Here is a 15,000-nt window from a genome sequence, read left to right as displayed (position 1 = left end):
GCTTAAAATTACGTCTGTGAACACTGCTTTGTTTCTGATAAAATATTCCATATTCTCCAGTTTAGTCTGTACAATTTTCCCCTTTATATTCCCCCATATTTTTTCTTCTGTTACATCATTGAACATCCGTAGCCTATATTTATTTACAACAGGTTTCTTGAAAACCACATCTCTAAAAAAACAATGAAACATTTTCACTTTACATTCTTTAAAAAGCACACAATTTCCCCCCCATATTTACATACACATCTTTTCCTTGATCTTCTTCTTCCATATTTTCAATTCTCTTTATCCATTCTTTAGGTATAGCATTCTTAATTAAATCATATTTGTTTGTAATCTCTTGTCTGGTATAATCCTCCTTTGCCTCCTCCATCACATCCACAATGTATTGAACTGGTAAAAACCCCTCTTTGAATTCATATAAAACATCTCTGACTTTCAGGATTCCCACATCCCACCACTTCTTAAAAAAACCTGCTTCCCTTGATTTAAAATGCAGTTATTTAAGAATAAAGGCTGATTTAAAATGTTCTCTCTACCTTGTGGCTCAAAATGCACATTATCTAAAAATTTTCCCCATGCTCCCATCAGTTCTCTATAAAATTCTGGCATCCCCTCCGTCATCCAATTTTTTGTTTTCATCCATAAAATGTTGTCCCCCAGATTAAAATGACTACACTTGTTTAAAAAATGCCCCATTGTTCTTTTCCATGCTGCTTTATTTCCTTCATCTAGATATTTGCTTATGATTTTCACCCTTAAACTGTTCTTTCTTTGCTCCACGTCCATTAGCCCTAGCCCCCCCTTCCCCATTGCTCCTATTAAAGTGTTATATGCAATTCTCGGTGGCTTTCCTTCCCATAAAAAATCAAAAAAACATTTTTTCAGCCTTTTTTCTGTCCACAACGGCATTGAAGCCACATATAAAATATGTCATAACTTAGAAACCATTAAAACATTCAAAATTAAAACCCTCCCCTTCAAAGTTAAGGACATTAATCTCCAAAAATTAAACCTTCTCTCGATCCCTCCTAACATCTCCTCCCACATAATTCCTTCTGCTTTGGTTTCATCCCTCCCCATTAAAACACCTAAAATCTTTATTTCATTCATTTCCTTAAAATTAAAGTGCCCAGTTAAAACCTCACTTCGCCCAAATCTCATGTATACCATTTTATCCTCATTCACTTTAGCCCCAGATCCCCTGCAAAATGATTGTACTATTTTCATCGCTTCCCTTACACTCAACAAATCTTGCAGCAATAGCGTAGTATCATCAGCGTATTGAAATATTTTATTCTCTCCTCCCTCTATGCCTATTCCTTTTATTCTCCCTTCCTGTTCTACCATTAACCCAAGTGGTTCCGCAACTAAAGCATATAAAAGTGCCGACAACGGGCAGCCCTGTCTAATTGATCTTGTTAATTTAAAACACTCTGTTAAAAACCCATTACATTTAACTCTCGTTACAGCACCTTTATATAAAATCTTAACCCATTTAATAAAATTCCGTCCAAAACCAAAAGTATTCAAAACCCCAAATAAAAAATCATGCTCTACCCTGTCAAAAGCCTTCTCAAAGTACAAACTGATTATAAAACCATCTTTCTTCTTTTCATTAATATATCTTATGGTATCTTTTATGCTCATTGTTGTATCTGCAATGTCTCTTCCTTTTATACTGTAAGCTTGGTTTGTTTGAATTATTGTGGGCATCACTTCTTTTAATCTGTTAGCTAAAATTTTTGATAAAATCTTTAAATCTGCATTGTTATAGGCCTATAATTCTTTAACTCCACTTTGTCTCCTTTCCTTTTATATATCAGCTTCATTAATCCCATTCCCATCCTTTCGTTCATCTCACCTTTCCTAAAAACCTCGTCAAATACTTCTTTTAAGATAGTTGTTAAAACATCTTTAAAAACAATGTAAAACTCACTCCCCAACCCATCTATCCATGGACTTTTCCTCTTGTTTAACCCAAATATTGCTCTTTTTATTTCTTCTTCTCTTACTTCATCATCACACTCTTGTCTATCCACTTCTCCTACTCTGGCTTTTATTTGCTTCAGTAATTCCACTTTTTCTCCTTCTTTTACCCCCTCTGTACAGAATAAGTTCTCATAATATGATTTTATTTCCTCTAAAATGTCTGCATTTTCTTCTACTATTCTCCCATTTTTGCCCCTTATTTCTTTAATCATGTCTGCTTTCCCTTTTCTTTTCTCTAGATCAAAGAAAAATTATGTGCACTTCTCCCCCTCCACTGTATATTTTGCTTTGCTTCTTAATCTTGCAGCTTCATATTTCTCCTCTTCCATTTCCTTCAGTCTACCTTCTATTTCTTTTATTTTCTCTATGCTTTTTTCTGCCTTATCCAGTTCCTCATTTAAGTTTTGTCTTAGCTCTCTTTCCTTATTTTTCTTACATTTATTAATTAATTTGCAATATGTTATTGTAAACTTTTTTACCAGATATTTCACGTTCTCCCACCACATTCGCTTATCCTCACTATACATTTCATTTTCTTTTTCCTTTTCAATTATTTCCTTTATACTTAAAACATAATCTTCATTCTTTAAAACCTCTGTATTTAAAATCCAGACTCCCGGCCCTCTTTGCACTTTACTCCAGTCTACTTTAAAAAATAAAAACTTGTGATCGCTAAAACTTGTTTCTTCATGCTTAATCTTTTTTATAAAATTCTCCACATTTCTTGTACATAAAATAAAGTCTATTCTTGTTTCACACACAAACTGCCCCACTATTTGCCTCCTTGAAAATTCTTTTATCTTTTCATTTCTTTCTCTCCACACATCGATGATATCCTTTTCTCCCATTAATGCTTTTAATTCTTTTCTCCCCTTGTCATTTTTAAAAACCATTCCTTCTGCCATGTCTTGTTTACTAAAAACTGTGTTAAAATCCCCTATCATTATTACTTCCGTATACTTGTTTATGATATTTCTTAAAACATAAAAAAAATCTTTCTTTTCCTTCTCCTCTGTTGGCGCATGTACATTGACTAAAATCAGTTCACGTCCTTCACAATTTACTTCAACCACCATACATTTCCCCATCTTATCTTTATACACTACCCTACTTGAATTAAAAACATCTTTCCTTATTAAAAAAGCCACTCCTCTTCCAAGCCTTCCATCCCCATTGTTACATAAAATATCCCCTTCCCATTTCTTTTCATAGTCCTCCATCACACTCTCTTTCCAATTTGTTTCTTGTAAAACAATAACATCTTCGCCTTGGCATTTTTCCTTCACTTTTTCAAATTTACCCATGTCCATCAGTCCCCTTGCATTAAAAGTAACACAATTTAAAACCATTAAAAAGAAAAATAAATACATAACAAACATTACTTTCCATCTTCTCCCTCCAACCCACTTAACACTTCATATCTGTTTACAATTTTCACTCCGCCCATTGTCATTATCTTTTTTCTAGCATTTTCCACATTTGGTTTTACCTTTCCACATTTGGTTTTATGTTCGCCTTCTTATTTGTCCTCTCCCCTCTCTGTCTTTTTCCATGTTATCCATCCTCGTTTCTCCTCCACTGTCCATTTCTTTGTTTTGATCATCCATTCTATGTCCATCTCTGTCCATGCCATCTAAAAGATTTTTAAAACTGTCCGATATTTCCATTTCCGTCCATTGGGTGTCCTGTTCTGTTGTATGCTCCTCGTCTGCATCATTTACTTTTTCTCCTTCTTCCTCTCTGTTGCTCGCTCCTCCTTCTGTTTCTTCTTGTTGCAATCCGCCTTCCTCTTGTCCTTCATCAGTTTCTCTTTCCACCTCGCTGTTTCCTTCATGCACCTGTCCGTCCAACTGAAGTTCCATACCTCCTTCCTCTCTTTCCATCCAACATTCACATTTATTTAAAACTTCTTGACACCCTGGGCATCTGACAGCATTGCAATCTCTTGCAAAATGTCCCCTCTCCTCGCACTTCCGGCACTTAAAATCTGGGCAGTCTTTCAGCAAGTGTCCAGGGCTCATGCACAGCCTACAGGTCTTCACCTGATGGCTGTGCATCACCCTAAAATACTGCTGCCCTTCTGCTGTTTCCAGCTTTGTGCTATATGGCAAAGATGCAACATCATTGGGGAATCTCACTTTTAGGAACCTTGTTCCGTCTTCTATGTCAGTGCCCGGGTAACATCTTCTTTTTATCTGTGAAATGGGATTAACTCCCCATCCTTCCAATTTACCTATAATTTCTTTGTCATCAATATAGACGGGCAGGTGCATGAAGGAAACAACATAATCTCTGTTTTGCAAATTTTTTACCTCACAGTTCACTCCTTTTATCATCAGTCCATCAATCAGTTTGTCACGTTTCTTCTTTCTCCATTGTTAATTCATATTCTTTTCCTTGTCTTGGCCTTAGTGCCAGGATTTTCCTGTGTCCACATTGTTTTGATACAGCCTTGATGATATCCTCTGCTCTCACCTCAATCACATTCTCTACGTTCACAATCACTGTAGCCTCCTTTAGATATTTTCTCTCAAGAACTTTGTCCACCGTACCTTGGTTATTTCCATTCCCAGCTCGTAGTCGATTTCCCAGTCCAGTGACATTTACTGATCGTGTCTCTCCGCCAAATCCAGTATCGTTTGCCATGTGTCTCTCTCCAGCCAGTCCATTATCGTTTGCCATGCGTCTCTCTCCAGCCAATCCAGTGTCGTTTGCCATACGTCTCTCTCCAACCAGTCCAGTGTCGTTTGCCATGCGTGTCTCTCCAGCCGGTCCTGTGTCGTGATCCATTAATCCGTCCATTTTAAGAGAAAAAAAAACAAACAAAAAAAACAAAGAAACCACCTTTCAGCCAGCAAAAAGCTGCTGTTAGGTGGTTTAAAACTGAAAAACACAAAAAAACTGAACTAAAGTCCAAAAACAACTTACAAACAAACACAAACTGAAAAAACAAAATGGAGGAGAGCCTTCCTCTCCCTACTGCAGCCCACACTTCCTGTAGCTCTCTAGTGCCCTCAGGTTGGTATGGCCGTAAGCGAAGACTGCTGCAAAGAGAAGGCTATTTAAAGATCAGCCAATCTACTCGCCAGTACATTATATAAGTAGGAAAGAAAACCCAAAAGCTTAAAGCACCTGGTATTCCTTGGCGGTCTCTCATCTAAGTACTAACCAGACCTAGACCTGCTAAGATTCAGAGATTGGGCATTGCCTCTTTTTTTTTTTTTTTTGCAAGATTATTATATAATTCGTGAAAAATATCCAAAAATTTAAAGCACCTGGTATTCCCAGGCTGTCTCCCATCCATGTACTAACCTGGCCCAAACCTGCTTATATTCAGAGATCGGGCATTGACTCTATTTTTTGGCAAAATTATTACATACTAAGTCAAAAATTTCCAAAATGCTTACAGCACCTGGTATTCCCAGGCGGTCTCCCATCCAAGTACTAACCAGGCCCAAACCTGCTTAGCTTCCGAGATCAGACGAGATCGGGCATAGCCAGGCTGGTATGGCCATAAGCGAAGACTGCTGCAAAGAGAATGCTATTTAAAGATCAGCCAATCTACTCGCCAGTACATTATATAAGTAGGAAAGAAAACCCAAAAGCTTAAAGCACCTAGTATTCCTAGGCGGTCTCTCATCCAAGTACTAACCAGACCTAAACCTGCTAAAATTTAGAGATCGGGCATTGACTCTATTTTTTGCAAGATTATTATATAATTCGTGAAAAATATCCAAAAATTTAAAGCACCTGGTATTCCCAGGCAGTCTCCCATCCATGTGCTAACCTGGCCCAAACCTGCTTATATTCAGAGATCGGGCATTGACTCTTTTTTCTTTTTTTGCAAAATTATTATATAATTTGTGAAAAATATCCAAAAATTTAAAGCACCTGGTATTCCCAGGCAGTCTCCCATCCATGTACTAACCTGGCTTAAACCTGCTTATATTCAGAGATCAGGCATTGACTCTATGTTTTGCCAAATTTATTATATACTAAGTGAAAAAATTCCAAACATTTAAAGCACCTGGTATTCCTTGGCGGTCTCTCATTCAAGTACTAACCAGACCTTAACCTGCTAAGATTCAGAGATTGGGCATTGACTCTATTTTTTGCCAAATTTATTATATACTAAGTGAAAAAATTCCAAAAGCTTAAAGCACCTGGTATTTCTTGGTGGTCTCTCATTCAAGTACTAACCAGACCTTAACCTGCTAAGATTCAGAGATCGGGCATTGACTCTATTTTTTGCCAAATTTATTATATTCTAAGTGAAAAAATTCCAAAAATTTAAAGCATGTGGTATTCCCAGGCAGTCTCCCATCCATGTACTAACCTGGCCCAAACCTGCTTATATTCAGAGATCGGGCATTGACTCTATTTTTTAGCAAAATTATTATATACTAAGTGAAAAATTTCCAAAAAGCTTACAGTACCTGGTATTCCCAGGCGGTCTCCCATCCAAGTACTAACCAGGCCCAAACCTGCTTAACTTCCGAGATCAGACGAGATCGGACATAGTCAGGCTGGTATGGCCGTAAGCGAAGACTGCTGCAAAGAGAAGGCTATTTAAAGATCAGCCAATCTACTCGCCAGTACATTATATAAGTAGGAAAGAAAACCCAAAAGCTTAAAGCACCTGCTATTCCTTGGCGGTCTCTCATCCAAGTACTAACTAGACCTAAACCTGCTAAAATTCAGAGATCGGGCATTGACTCTTTTTTCTTTATTTGCAAGATTATTATATAATTTGTGAAAAATATCCAAAAATTTAAAGCACCTGGTATTCCCAGGCAGTCTCCCATCCATGTACTAACCTGGCCCAAACCTGCTTATATTCAGAGATCGTGCATTGACTCTATTTTTTTTCAAAATTATTACATACTAAGTCAAAAATTTCCAAAAAGCTTACAGTACCTGGTATTCCCAGGCGGTCTCCCATCCAAGTACTAACCAGGCCCAAACCTGCTTAGCTTCCGAGATCAGACGAGATCAGGCATAGCCAGGCTGGTATGGCCGTAAGCGAAGACTGCTGCAAAGAGAAGGCTATTTAAAGATCAGCCAATCTACTCGCCAGTACATTATATAAGTAGGAAAGTAAACCCAAAAACTTAAAGCACCTAGTATTCCTAGGCGGTCTCTCATCCAAGTACTAACCAGACCTAAACCTGCTATAATTTAGAGATCGGGCATTGACTCTATTTTTTGCCAAATTTATTATATACTAAGTGAAAAAATTCCAAAAGCTTTAAGCACCTGGTATTCCTAGGCGGTCTTTCAACCAAGTACTAACCATACCTTAACCTGCTAAGATTCAGAGATTGGGCATTGACTCTTTTTTTTTTTTTTTTTTTTTTGCAAGATTATTACAGTATTGTTCAAAATAATAGCAGTACAATGTGACTAACCAGAATAATCAAGGTTTTTAGTATATTTTTTATTGCTACGTGGCAAACAAGTTACCAGTAGGTTCAGTAGATTGTCAGAAAACAAACAAGACCCAGCATTCATGATATGCACGCTCTTAAGGCTGTGCAATTGGGCAATTAGTTGAAAGGGGTGTGTTCAAAAAAATAGCAGTGTCTACCTTTGATTGTTCAAACTCAAAACTATTTTGTACAAACATTTTTTTTTTCTGGGATTTAGCAATCCTGTGAATCACTAAACTAATATTTAGTTGTATGACCACAGTTTTTTAAAACTGCTTGACATCTGTGTGGCATGGAGTCAACCAACTTGTGGCACCTCTCAGCTGTTATTCCACTCCATGATTCTTTAACAACATTCCACAATTCATTCACATTTCTTGGTTTTGCTTCAGAAACAGCATTTTTGATATCACCCCACAAGTTCTCAATTGGATTAAGGTCTGGAGATTGGGCTGGCCACTCCATAACATTAATTTTGTTGGTTTGGAACCAAGACTTTGCCCGTTTACTAGTGTGTTTTGGGTCATTGTCTTGTTGAAACAACCATTTCAAGGGCATGTCCTCTTCAGCATAGGGCAACATGACCTCTTCAAGTATTTTAACATATGCAAACTGATCCATGATCCCTGGTATGCGATAAATAGGCCCAACACCATAGTAGGAGAAACATGCCCATATCATGATGCTTGCACCTCCATGCTTCACTGTCTTCACTGTGTACTGTGGCTTGAGTTCAGAGTTTGGGGGTCGTCTCACAAACTGCCTGTGGCCCTTGGACACAAAAAGAACAATTTTACTCTCATCAGTCCACAAAATGTTCCTCCATTTCTCTTTAGGCCAGTTGATGTGTTCTTTGGCAAATTGTAACCTCTTCTGCACATGCCTTTTTTTTAACAGAGGGACTTTGCGGGGGATTCTTGAAAATAGATTAGCTTCACACAGACGTCTTCTAACTGTCACAGTACTTACAGGTAACTCCAGACTGTCTTTGATCATCCTGGAGGTGATCATTGGCTGAGCCTTTGCCATTCTGGTTATTCTTCTATCCATTTTGATGGTTGTCTTCCGTTTTCTTCCACGTCTCTCTGGTTTTGCTCTCCATTTTAAGGCATTGGAGATCATTTTAGCTGAACAGCCTATCATTTTTTGCACCTCTTTATAGGTTTTCCCCTCTCTAATCAACTTTTTAATCAAAGTACGCTATTCTTCTGAACAATGTCTTGAACGACCCATTTTCCTCAGCTTTCAAATGCATGTTCAGCAAGTGTTGGCTTCATCCTTAAATAGGGGCCACCTGATTCACACCTGTTTCTTCACAAAATTGATGACCTCAGTGATTGAATGCCACACTGCTATTTTTTTGAACACACCCCTTTCAACTAATTCAACTAATTGCCCAATTGCACAGCCTTAAGAGCGTGCATATCATGAATGCTGGGTCTCATTTGTTTTCTGAGAATCTACTGAACCTACTGGTAACTTGTTTGCCACGTAGCAATAAAAAAATATACGAAAAACCTTGATTATTCTGGTTAGTCACATTGTACTGCTATTATTTTGAACAAAACTGTATATAATTCGTGAAAAATATCCAAAAATTTAAAGCACCTGGTATTCCCAGGCTGTCTCCCATCCATGTACTAACCTGGCCCAAACCTGCTTATATTCAGAGATCGGGCATTGACTCTATTTTTTGGCAAAATTATTACATACTATTCAAAAATTTCCAAAATGCTTACAGCACCTGGTATTCCCAGGCGGTCTCCCATCCAAGTACTAACCAGGTCCAAACCTGCTTAGCTTCCGAGATCAGACGAGATCGGGCATAGCCAGGCTGGTATGGCCGTAAGCGAAGACTGCTGCAAAGAGAATGCTATTTAAAGATCAGCCAATCTACTCGCCACTACATTATATAAGTAGGAAAGAAAACCCAAAAGCTTAAAGCACCTAGTATTCCTAGGCGGTCTCTCATCCAAGAACTAACCAGACCTAAACCTGCTAAAATTTAGAGATCGGGCATTGACTCTATTTTTTGCCAAATTTATTATATACTAAGTGAAAAAATTCCGAAAGCTTTAAGCACCTGGTATTCCTAGGCGGTCTTTCAACCAAGTACTAACCAGACCTAAACCTGCTAAGATTCAGAGATCGGGCATTGACTCTTTTTTTTTTTTTTTTTTTTTTTTTTTGCAAGATTATTATATAATTCGTGAAAAATATCAAAAAATTTAAAGCACCTGGTATTCCCAGGCAGTCTCCCATCCATGTACTAACCTGGCCCAAACCTGCTTATATTCAGAGATCGGGCATTGACTCTATTTTTTAGCAAAATTATTATATACTAAGTGAAAAATTTCCAAAAAGCTTACAGTACCTGGTATTCCCAGGCGGTCTCCCATCCAAGTACTAACCAGGCCCAAACTTGCTTAACTTCCGAGATCAGACGAGATCGGGCATAGCCAGGCTGATATGGCCGTAAGCGAAGACTGCTGCAAAGAGAAGGCTATTTAAAGATCAGCCAATCTACTCGCCAGTACATTATATAAGTAGGAAAGAAAACCCAAAAGCTTAAAGCACCTGCTATTACTTGGCGGTCTCTCATCCAAGTACAAACTAGACCTAAACCTGCTAAAATTCAGAGATCGGGCATTGACTCTTTTTTCTTTTTTGGCAAAATTATTATATACTAAGTGAAAAATTTCCAAAAAGCTTACAGTACCTGGTATTCCCAGGCGGTCTCCCATCCATGTACTAACCTGTCCCAAACCTGCTTATATTCAGAGATCGGGCATTGACTCTAATTTTTAGCAAAATTATTATACACTAAGTGAAAAATTTCCAAAAAGCTTACAGTACCTGGTATTCCCAGGCGGTCTCCCATCCAAGTACTAACCAGGCCCAAACCTGCTTAGCTTCCGAGATCAGACGAGATCGGGCATAGCCAGGCTGGTATGGCCGTAAGCGAAGACTGCTGCAAAGAGAATGCTATTTAAAGATCAGCCAATCTACTCGCCAGTACATTATATAAGTAGGAAAGAAAACCCAAAAACTTAAAGCACCTGCTATTCCTTGGCGGTCTCTCATCCAAGTACTAACTAGACCTAAACCTGCTAAAATTCAGAGATCGGGCATTGACTCTTTTTTCTTTTTTTGCAAGATTATTATATAATTCGTGAAAAATATCCAAAAATTTAAAGCACCTGGTATTCCCAGGCAGTCTCCCATCCATGTACTAACCTGGCCCAAACCTGCTTATATTCAGAGATCGGGCATTGACTCTATTTTTTGGCAAAATTATTATATACTAAGTGAAAAATTTCCAAAAAGCTTACAGTACCTGGTATTCCCAGGCGGTCTCCCATCCAAGTACTAACCAGACCTAAACCTGCTATAATTTAGAGATCGGGCATTGACTCTATTTTTTGCCAAATTTATTATATACTAAGTGAAAAAATTCCAAAAGCTTTAAGCACCTGGTATTCCTAGGCGGTCTTTCAACCAAGTACTAACCATACCTTAACCTGCTAAGATTCAGAGATTGGGCATTGTCTCTTTTTTTTTTTTTTTTTTTTTGCAAGATTATTATATAATTCGTGAAAAATATCCAAAAATTTAAAGCACCTGGTATTCCCAGGAAGTCTCCCATCCATGTACTAACCTGGCCCAAACCTGCTTATATTCAGAGATCGGGCATTGACTCTATTTTTTGGCAAAATTATTATATACTAAGTGAAAAATTTCCAAAAAGCTTACAGTACCTGGTATTCCCAGGCGGTCTCCCATCCAAGTACTAACCAGGCCCAAACCTGCTTAGCTTCCGAGATCAGACGAGATCAGGCATAGCCAGGCTGGTATGTCCGCAAGCGAAGACTGCTGCAAAGAGAATGCTATTTAAAGATCAGCCAATCTACTCGCCAGTACATTATATAAGTAGGAAAGAAAACCCAAAAACTTAAAGCACCTAGTATTCCTAGGCGGTCTCTCATCCAAGTACTAACCAGACCTAAACCTGCTAAAATTTAGAGATCGGGCATTGACTCTATTTTTTGCCAAATTTATTATATACTAAGTGAAAAAATTCCAAAAGCTTTAAGCACCTGGTATTCCTAGGCGGTCTTTCAACCAAGTACTAACCATACATTAACCTGCTAAGATTAAGAGATTGGGCATTGTCTCTTTTTTTTTTTTTTTTTTTTTTGCAAGATTATTATGTAATTCGTGAAAAATATCAAAAAATTTAAAGCACCTGGTACTCCCAGGCAGTCTCCCATCCATGTACTAACCTGGCCCAAACCTGCTTATATTCAGAGATCGGGCATTGACTCTATTTTTTAGCAAAATTATTATATACTAAGTGAAAAATTTCCAAAAAGCTTACAGTACCTGGTATTCCCAGGCGGTCTCCCATCCAAGTACTAACCAGGCCCAAACTTGCTTAACTTCCGAGATCAGACGAGATCGGGCATAGCCAGGCTGATATGGCCGTAAGCGAAGACTGCTGCAAAGAGAAGGCTATTTAAAGATCAGCCAATCTACTCGCCAGTACATTATATGGGTAGGAAAGAAAACCCAAAAGCTTAAAGCACCTGCTATTACTTGGCGGTCTCTCATCCAAGTACAAACTAGACCTAAACCTGCTAAAATTCAGAGATCGGGCATTGACTCTTTTTTCTTTTTTGGCAAAATTATTATATACTAAGTGAAAAATTTCCAAAAAGCTTACAGTACCTGGTATTCCCAGGCGGTCTCCCATCCATGTACTAACCTGTCCCAAACCTGCTTATATTCAGAGATCGGGCATTGACTCTATTTTTTGGCAAAATTATTACATACTAAGTCAAAAATTTCCAAAATGCTTACAGCACCTGGTATTCCCAGGCGGTCTCCCATCCAAGTACTAACCAGGCCCAAACCTGCTTAGCTTCCGAGATCAGACGAGATCGGGCATAGCCAGGCTGGTATGGCCGTAAGCGAAGACTGCTGCAAAGAGAATGCTATTTAAAGATCAGCCAATCTACTCGCCAGTACATTATATAAGTTGGAAAGAAAACCCAAAAGCTTAAAGCACCTAGTATTCCTAGGCTGTCTCTCATCCAAGAACTAACCAGACCTAAACCTGCTAAAATTTAGAGATCGGGCATTGACTCTATTTTTTTGCCAAATTTATTATATAGTAAGTGAAAAAATTCCAAAAGCTTTAAGCACCTGGTATTCCTAGGCGGTCTTTCAACCAAGTACTAACCAGACCTAAACCTGCTAAGATTCAGAGATCGGGCATTGACTCTTTTTTCTTTTTTTTCTTTTTTTTTTTTTTTTTGCAAGATTATTATATAATTCGTGAAAAATATCCAAAAATTTAAAGCACCTGGTATTCCCAGGCAGTCTGCCATCCATGTACTAACCTGGCCCAAACCTGCTTATATTCAGAGATCGGGCATTGACTCTTTTTTCTTTTTTTGCAAGATTATTATATAATTCGTGAAAAATATCCAAAAATTTAAAGCACCTGGTATTCCCAGGCAGTCTCCCATCCATGTACTAACCTGGCCCAAACCTGCTTATATTCAGAGATCGGGCATTGACTCTATTTTTTGCAAAATTATTATATACTAAGTGAAAAATTTTCAAAAAGCTTACAGTACCTGGTATTCCCAGGCGGTCTCCCATCCAAGTACTAACCAGGCCCAAACCTGCTTAACTTCCGAGATCAGACGAGATCGGGCATTGCCAGGCTGGTATGGCCGTAAGCGAAGACTGCTGCAAAGAGAAGGCTATTTAAAGATCAGCCAATCTACTCGCCAGTACATTATATAAGTAGGAAAGAAAACCCAAAAGCTTAAAGCACCTGCTATTCCTTGGCGGTCTCTCATCCAAGTACTAACTAGACCTAAACCTGCTAAAAATTCAGAGATCGGGCATTGACTCTTTTTTCTTTTTTTGCAAGATTATTATATAATTCGTGAAAAATATCCAAAAATTTAAAGCACCTGGTATTCCCAGGCAGTCTCCCATCCATGTACTAACCTGGCCCAAACCTGCTTATATTCAGAGATCGGGCATTGACTCTATTTTTTGGCAAAATTATTATATACTAAGTGAAAAATTTCCAAAAAGCTTACAGTACCTGGTATTCCCAGGCGGTCTCCCATCCAAGTACTAACCAGGCCCAAACCTGCTTAGCTTCCGAGATCAGACGAGATCAGGCATAGCCAGGCTGGTATGTCCGCAAGCGAAGACTGCTGCAAAGAGAATGCTATTTAAAGATCAGCCAATCTACTCGCCAGTACATTATATAAGTAGGAAAGTAAACCCAAAAACTTAAAGCACCTAGTATTCCTAGGCGGTCTCTCATCCAAGTACTAACCAGACCTAAACCTGCTATAATTTAGAGATCGGGCATTGACTCTATTTTTTGCCAAATTTATTATATACTAAGTGAAAAAATTCCAAAAGCTTTAAGCACCTGGTATTCCTAGGCGGTCTTTCAACCAAGTACTAACCATACCTTAACCTGCTAAGATTCAGAGATTGGGCATTGACTCTTTTTTTTTTTTTTTTTTTTTTGCAAGATTATTATATAATTCGTGAAAAATATCCAAAAATTTAAAGCACCTGGTATTCCCAGGCAGTCTCCCATCCATGTACTAACCTGGCCCAAACCTGCTTATATTCAGAGATCGGGCATTGACTCTATTTTTTAGCAAAATTATTATATACTAAGTGAAAAATTTCCAAAAAGCTTACAGTACCTGGTATTCCCAGGCGGTCTCCCATCCAAGTACTAACCAGGTCCAAACCTGCTTAGCTTCCGAGATCAGACGAGATCGGGCATAGCCAGGCTGGTATGGCCGTAAGCGAAGACTGCTGCAAAGAGAATGCTATTTAAAAGATCAGCCAATCTACTCGCCACTACATTATATAAGTAGGAAAAGAAAACCCAAAAGCTTAAAGCACCTAGTATTTCTAGGCGGTCTCTCATCCAAGAACTAACCAGAACCTAAACCTGCTAAAATTTAGAGATCGGGCATTGACTCTATTTTTTGCCAAATTTATTATATACTAAGTGAAAAAATTCCGAAAGCTTTAAGCACCTGGTATTCCTAGGCGGTCTTTCAACCAAGTACTAACCAGACCTAAACCTGCTAAGATTCAGAGATCGGGCATTGACTCTTTTTTTTTTTTTTTTTTTTTTTTTTTGCACAAGATTATTATATAATTCGTGAAAAATATCAAAAATTTAAAGCACCTGGTATTCCCAGGCAGTCTCCCATCCATGTACTAACCTGGCCCAAACCTGCTTATATTCAGAGATCGGCATTGACTCTATTTTTTAGCAAAATTATTATATACTAAGTGAAAATTTTCCAAAAAGCTTACAGTACCTGGTATTCCCAGGCGGTCTCCCATCCAAGTACTAACCAGGCCCAAACTTGCTTAACTTCCGAGATCAGACGAGATCGGGCATAGCCAGGCTGATATGGCCGTTAAGCGAAGACTGCTGCAAAGAGAAGGCTATTTAAAGATCAGCCAATCTACTCGCCCAGTACATTATATAAGTAGGAAAGAAAACCCAAAA

General features: G+C 38.3%; 12 non-coding genes and 1 pseudogene across 12 annotated transcripts; all 13 read right to left on the bottom strand.

Moving 5' to 3' along the window:
* Positions 1-5,395: 5,395 nt before the first annotated feature.
* On the bottom strand, positions 5,396-5,514 carry LOC113089621 (5S ribosomal RNA). Its single transcript, XR_003286597.1, has one exon. It is a non-coding gene; the product is annotated as a 5S ribosomal RNA (ribosomal RNA).
* Positions 5,515-6,419: 905 nt separating this feature from the next.
* Positions 6,420-6,538, bottom strand: LOC113089603 (5S ribosomal RNA). Its single transcript, XR_003286581.1, has one exon. It is a non-coding gene; the product is annotated as a 5S ribosomal RNA (ribosomal RNA).
* Positions 6,539-6,900: 362 nt separating this feature from the next.
* LOC113089608 (5S ribosomal RNA) lies at positions 6,901-7,019 on the bottom strand. Its single transcript, XR_003286586.1, has one exon. It is a non-coding gene; the product is annotated as a 5S ribosomal RNA (ribosomal RNA).
* A 2,137-nt stretch (positions 7,020-9,156) lies between these two features.
* LOC113089600 (5S ribosomal RNA) lies at positions 9,157-9,275 on the bottom strand. Its single transcript, XR_003286579.1, has one exon. It is a non-coding gene; the product is annotated as a 5S ribosomal RNA (ribosomal RNA).
* A 511-nt stretch (positions 9,276-9,786) lies between these two features.
* LOC113089613 (5S ribosomal RNA) lies at positions 9,787-9,905 on the bottom strand. Its single transcript, XR_003286591.1, has one exon. It is a non-coding gene; the product is annotated as a 5S ribosomal RNA (ribosomal RNA).
* Positions 9,906-10,268: 363 nt separating this feature from the next.
* Positions 10,269-10,387, bottom strand: LOC113089599 (5S ribosomal RNA). Its single transcript, XR_003286578.1, has one exon. It is a non-coding gene; the product is annotated as a 5S ribosomal RNA (ribosomal RNA).
* A 783-nt stretch (positions 10,388-11,170) lies between these two features.
* On the bottom strand, positions 11,171-11,289 carry LOC113089615 (5S ribosomal RNA). Its single transcript, XR_003286593.1, has one exon. It is a non-coding gene; the product is annotated as a 5S ribosomal RNA (ribosomal RNA).
* A 506-nt stretch (positions 11,290-11,795) lies between these two features.
* LOC113089612 (5S ribosomal RNA) lies at positions 11,796-11,914 on the bottom strand. The gene has a single exon (XR_003286590.1). It is a non-coding gene; the product is annotated as a 5S ribosomal RNA (ribosomal RNA).
* Positions 11,915-12,277: 363 nt separating this feature from the next.
* On the bottom strand, positions 12,278-12,396 carry LOC113089610 (5S ribosomal RNA). Its single transcript, XR_003286588.1, has one exon. It is a non-coding gene; the product is annotated as a 5S ribosomal RNA (ribosomal RNA).
* Positions 12,397-13,054: 658 nt separating this feature from the next.
* LOC113089598 (5S ribosomal RNA) lies at positions 13,055-13,173 on the bottom strand. Its single transcript, XR_003286577.1, has one exon. It is a non-coding gene; the product is annotated as a 5S ribosomal RNA (ribosomal RNA).
* Positions 13,174-13,536: 363 nt separating this feature from the next.
* On the bottom strand, positions 13,537-13,655 carry LOC113089614 (5S ribosomal RNA). The gene has a single exon (XR_003286592.1). It is a non-coding gene; the product is annotated as a 5S ribosomal RNA (ribosomal RNA).
* Positions 13,656-14,161: 506 nt separating this feature from the next.
* Positions 14,162-14,280, bottom strand: LOC113089605 (5S ribosomal RNA). The gene has a single exon (XR_003286583.1). It is a non-coding gene; the product is annotated as a 5S ribosomal RNA (ribosomal RNA).
* A 514-nt stretch (positions 14,281-14,794) lies between these two features.
* LOC113089618 (uncharacterized) lies at positions 14,795-14,913 on the bottom strand (annotated as a pseudogene).
* Between the last annotated feature and the right edge of the window lie 87 nt (positions 14,914-15,000).

Source organism: Carassius auratus, unplaced genomic scaffold (assembly GCF_003368295.1).
Source record: "Carassius auratus strain Wakin unplaced genomic scaffold, ASM336829v1 scaf_tig00050489, whole genome shotgun sequence".
Lineage (NCBI taxonomy): Eukaryota > Metazoa > Chordata > Actinopteri > Cypriniformes > Cyprinidae > Carassius > Carassius auratus.
Note: the sequence above shows the minus strand (reverse complement) of the source record. Positions and strands in the feature narration are given on the sequence as shown.